The sequence below is a fragment of the Mauremys mutica genome, chromosome 12 (assembly GCF_020497125.1).
Source record: "Mauremys mutica isolate MM-2020 ecotype Southern chromosome 12, ASM2049712v1, whole genome shotgun sequence".
Classification (NCBI taxonomy): Eukaryota; Metazoa; Chordata; order Testudines; family Geoemydidae; genus Mauremys; species Mauremys mutica.
In genome coordinates this window covers 54,935,150-54,941,149 of record NC_059083.1, presented here as the reverse complement: position 1 = coordinate 54,941,149, position 6,000 = coordinate 54,935,150, and positions in this window count along the sequence as shown.

Sequence of the window (6,000 nt, the reverse complement as noted above, 5' to 3'; positions counted from 1 at the left end):
GTAACTCCCACTATATAGGGCGGGGAGTTTTGCTTTGTTTTGTATTTTAGATTACTAATTGCATAGATGCTGGAAGATTTTGGAGATGCACAGCTGTTTTTGCTGGTGTTTGGATTGTAGATCTGCTCTTTTGGTGGTGTGACTCCAGAACCTGTTGTTTTTGAGATATTGGGACACTTCCCATGGATGACAGTGGAATGTAAAGTGAACAACACCCTCAGCATTACTACTGATCCCAACATGCCAGGAGAATCAATCACTCTTTTAGGCCCCTTGGATGGATATAATCCGACTTCAGTAAAACTGAAAGGCTTGGACTTGGACAAAGTAAATATTAGCATGGGAATGAGAGAAAAAAGGCAATGTACCATGGTTTGGATTGCAAAGGATTTACACTGGCGACAACACAATCCCTACCACTTTGGTGGCAACATCACCATCTTTATGAATACACAGGTCGGGGAGCAGATTTGTTAGTTGCAGGAATTAAAGGCTACCCAGGTGAAAACGGTTGTTGCTAAGTATTGACAGGCTGCTATGTAATTGTAGTACACTCAAGTGTGTTGACTTGTGGACAAGAAGACAGAGGGGGGGTGGGGGGACTACAGATAATGACACCAGAAGGGAAATTGGAAATTCTTTTGCCTTTCCCTTGGAAAGCCCCGGGTTCTCAGGAAACTTATAATAGGGATAAAGGATGTTTAGATAATAGGGTAGTTAAATGGTGCCTTGGTAAAATGGTTATTAATATGCAGCCCAATCTGACAGGAAATTGCTTTTGCAGATACCCCATGGAATAAAAGAAGAAGTGTGGATTTTGGAACCGCCTGTAATTAATTTGCTTGGTGCATACGTGATTCAAACCAATGTTAACAATCAATTGGTGATTAAACCAACCCACACTGTTACCAGATTTGCCCATTACTTTGGGGGTATGCTTATTTATTAGGGTTACTCTTCGGGGCGGGGGGATTGGTAATTCTATCAATGTGCTGCTTGTGTCACTGGTGTTCTCATACGGAGCTCTACTTCTCCCTTCTGCTAGTTCCCTCCCAATGGAGCTATCCTGAAAGACCTAGATTACCCAGTGCTGGGTTCTTCCAGCCCTAGAATCAGATGAACATGCACACACACATTAACAGAGCGTGTCTGAGAGGACCGGGTTAATTAGCACTCCCAAGCTGACCCCTTATATGTCCCTTGACTCAGTAGACTGGGTCGAACAGCACTTCCAAGCTGCCACCCTCATATGCCCCAGGTTCAGCACATCCCTATCCCCACTTTCACGTTATAATTGTTCTGGTAGTAACCCACTTGATGAGCAAATCCCACAGGATTTTGGGGCGCTGTAGGGATCTTTAGCTTAGGTTTGAGGAGCATTGCTGAAGAGTGAATGGGGAAGCCAAAAACACCCATGAGGGAGGGAGGGAGGGAGGGAGGGAGAGAGAGAGAGAGAGAGAAGCAACCAACTTAACCATGGACGTTAATTATTGCCAGGTAATAACCATACAAGGGGAGCCAAACAAACAAAACAGTTATAATATTAAATCTAACTTAAATTTGATTACAAAAGTCAGGTTTAGAAAACTATAACTGATCACACAAGTCAGGGTCAGAAGGCTATAACTAGAGAGAGATGGGTTCTCACCACTCCAGGAAGCTTGAATCGACTGGGGTTCCCAGGTGGTGGTGGTAGCTGAGGGTCCGGAGTGCTGGAGACAGGCATAGTCCCCAGCATGATCAGTCTGGAGAAGATGAAGTCCCAATGGAACTGATGCAGATTTTGGATCCACGCATCAGAGCACTTACTTGAGCATGGGTGTGATGTTATTGACATAAACTGTGACCGTATAGATCATTGTTGCAACCACTGTTCTATATTTGCAGCAAATATGGTACAAAGGTTGTCATGTGAGGTATCTATGAAGAGGTTGTGATTTGCTGGTTATGATTATGCTATCTGTATGTGTGTATCGTTTTTGTAGTTGAAGTTATGAATGTTGGCTATGTACTTGTATCTCAATGTGTTTTGATTCTAAGTAGCCTCAGTGAAGCATTTGATCAGCTTCTTAAGAAAGGACTATTCTCAGCAAGTGCCCAATCAAGAAACACTTAACTGACAATGAACTTTGGGAGATGCCAATCCACATCTGAGCTTTCCTGGGAATGTTCAAACTAACATGTAAACAATGGCATTGGCCTGTAAAGAACTGCATCATGCATGGACATGTGACTTGCTCATGTGACTCCAAACTCCATCTTGCTGCTGTGAATTCCACAGTAAGACGAAGGGGTGTCCTTCCACAGGCAGAGGATATAAAAGGTCCTGAAAACACCTCAATTTTGTCTTCAATCCTGCTTCTGACTTCTGGAGAAACTTTGCTACAAAATGAAGCTCTGAACAAAGCACTGAATGAACCATCCCAGCTGTGGATGTACTCCAGTGACTTGATTTGAACATGCAGTTTATTCCATCACTGCTACAAGCCTGAACCAAGAACTTTGCCATTACTGTATGTAATTGATTTCATTTAACCAATTTTAGCTCTCATCTATATCTTTTATGAATAAACTTTTAGATTTTAAAGGATTAGCAACAGTGTGATTTGTATATTGACCTGGGTCTGGGTCCTTTGGGAGAACCTTCTATCTTTTACTGGGGTATGTTTTTCATAACTATTTGTCCCCATAATGAGTGGCACTGCTGGGGATACTGGAGTGTCTAAGGGAATTCATAGAAGATTAGGGCTGGAAAGGGCCTTTTGAGGTCATCTAGTCCAACCCCGTGCTCAAAGCAAGACCAATCCCCAGACAGATTTTTTACCCCTGTTCCCTAAATGGCCCCCTCAAGGATTGAACTCACAACGCTGGGTTTAGCAGACCAAGGCTCAAACCACTGAGCTATCCCGTCCCCCAAATTGCTTGTATGATTTGTGGTTAGCCAGTGGGGTAAAAGCAAAGTCCTCTCTGGCTGGCTGGCTTGGTGTGCCTTCGAAGTGGAAAAACCCCAGCCTTGGACTGTAACTGCCCTGCTCTAAGAAATTCATCCTGAATTGATACTTTCAGAAGTGTCCCACCAAAGGCAGCATTGTTACAATGAGTAGGGGTTTTTGTAGGGAAACAACAATGGTTCAAGGGAGAACACTAGATTTGTTCATGGGTAAACTGATGGCTCAAGGGAGAATACCAAAGTTGTTTTGTTCAGGCTAGACAATAGGAACTGATCATTCCTGGCTATGAGCGGTATTCCTTCGAAGGAGCTCACAATGCAATTAGGCAGCTTCAGTATTTTGGATACCAATAAAGGATTTATTACTAGAATTGGTCTGATAACTACTGAGCTGGGTGTGTGCAAGCATGGGTTCACTGACATCTGGAGCAGAGATCCCCCATCATGCAGTGCTTCCCTGGTTTTCTGGTCCCAGAGTTCCGTGTGATTCTTGCCTTCGAATCTCTGTTCTCCATTCTGTATGCTAATGGAGATGCCTCCATAGTTATCAGGAATAACTGCAAGCTTTGCTGGTGGTGACAGGGCCGCCCAGAGGGGGGGGGCAAAGGGGGCAATTTGCCCCAGGCCCCGGGCTCCGCAGGGGCCCCCAAGAGAACAGCTGAGGCTCCCGCCTCCACCCCTCTCCTGGAGCCCTAGCGCATCAAGCGGCGTCCTCGTCTCCGCCGGGGCCCCTGAGCCCCGCCCCGCTCAGAGCCGCGTGGGGAGGGGGCGGGGCTGGGAGCTCAGGGCTGAGCTCAGCTCCCTCCGCTCGGCGTGGAGCTCCCAGCCCCGCCCCCTCCCCACGCGGCTTTGAGCGGGACAGAGCTCAGGCCCCGCCGGAGACACGCTGCGGCTGTCGGGCGAGGCGTTGAGACTCCGGGCGAGGAGGGAGCCGGGGGTAAGAGGCTGGGGCCAGGGGAGCTGGCTAAGGGGCAGGGAGTCCTGGGGACAGTCAGGGCACAGGGAGGGGGCAGAGGTTGGGGGAGCGGTCAGGGGGCAGGGAATGGGGGGGGGTTGGATTGTGGGTGTTCTGGGAGGGGTGGATAGGGTCAGGGCCGCCCAGAGGGGGCGGGGCAAGAGGGCGCAGGAGCTTCTTCGCTCCCAGTCTTCACTGGCGGGGGGTCCTTCCACTCCGGGGCGGAAGGACCCCCCACTGGCGAATTACCGCCGAAGCGGGACCCGCCGCCGACGTGCAGCCCGGTCTTCGGCAGTAATTCGGCGGCGGGGGGCCCTTCCGTTCCGGGACCCACCGCCGAAGTGCCCCGAAGACCCACGGCGGGGACCCCCCCCCGCCGCCGCCGAATTACCGCCGAAAACCGGGCTGCGCTTCAGCGGTAATTCGGCGGCGGGGGGCTCCCGCCGCGGGTCCCGGAACGGAAGGGCCCCCCGCCGCCAAAGACCCCGGGCCCCTGGAATCCTCTGGGCGGCCCTGGGTGGTGATTGTACAAAGCATTAACTTGTCTCTACCAGGACTGGAGGACTAATTCTTCCTTCGTTACATGGTGCCAAATCAAGTTGATTGCCTCCATGGGAATTTGTCCTGCTATGGCTTGCCAAATCATTGCCATGATTATGTTCTGGGTGAAAGCCTGAACTTCCTCACACATTGAGGTCAATGAGACATTATTCTGGAGGGACTCTGTACACCAGATATTATTAACTCTTCATCTTTTTCTATGAGTCTTTCTAACCCAGGAAATACCTTACTTATTAACTGTTGTTCCTCACTTAACTGTTTCAAAGATGCTATTAAGGGGATTCCCATGTTTCATATATTTTTGGTGGCATATGATAGTTTATTAGCCAGAACTTCTATGTTTGCAGCATCAACTAAAGAGATTCCTGTTGCTACAGGTGCAATCCAATAACTTAATTCCCTTTTTACTTTATTTACATGGTTGGTCCCTTGCCGCATTCTTACTCATTCATCCCAACCCTTATGGCTAGTTTCAGTCAGGGGAGCTATGATAAATGAAGGGATGTGGAGCTCCCTTTTATGGACAGCCAGCCAGCCAGTTAACTATAAAATTCCTCTTGCTCATCTGCCAAAGAGGGAGCCACACAGTGATTGCTCTGACTGTCCAGTCAGAGTCCATGTAAATAGTAACAGAAGTGTCCCGGGATTCATAAGCTAGGACAGCTCTAACTGCCTCTGTCATAACTATAAAGGGAAGGGAACAGTCCTCCAATAATAAATTCCCAATGCATGAGGCTCCAGACCAATGCAAGACACTCTTTTTCACAGGGGGTAAAGCCTTGCTCTATATGACCCAGAAGCCTGGAGGCATATGCAATGACTCTGAGCTCATCGACTCATAGACTTTAAGGTCAGAAGGGACCATTATGATCATCTAGTCTGACCTCCTGCACAACACAGGCCACAGAATCTCACCCACCCACTCCTGTTAACAACCCCCTAACCTATGCCTGAGTTATTGAAGTCCTCAAATTGTGGTTTAAAGACTTCAAGGTGCAGAGAATCCCCCAGCAAGTGACCCATGCCCCATGCTGCAGATGAAGGTGAAAAACCTCCAGGGCCTCTGCCAATCTGCCCTGGAGGAAAATTCCTTCCCGACCCCAAATATGGCGATCAGCTAAACCCTGAGCATGTGGGCAAGATTCACCAGCCCACACCGAGGAAAGAATTCTCAGTAGTAACTCAGATCCCATCCCATCTAACATCCCATCACAGACCACTGGGCATACCTGCTGATAATCAAAGATCAATTGCCAAATTAATTGCCAAAATTAGGTTATTCCATCATACCATCCCCTCCATAAACTTATCAAACTTAGTCTTAAAGTCAGATATGTCTTTTGCCCCCCACTAGTCCCCTTGGAAGGCTGTTCCAGAACTTCACTCCTCTAATGGTTAGAAACCTTCGTCTAATTTCAAGTCTAAACTTCCTGATAGCCAGTTTATATCCATTTGTTCTTGTGTCCACATTCCTCTCTGTTGTGTATTTGGTTGTCATGGTTTTTGCTGCTATGGCAACTGAGTTAGAGTATTA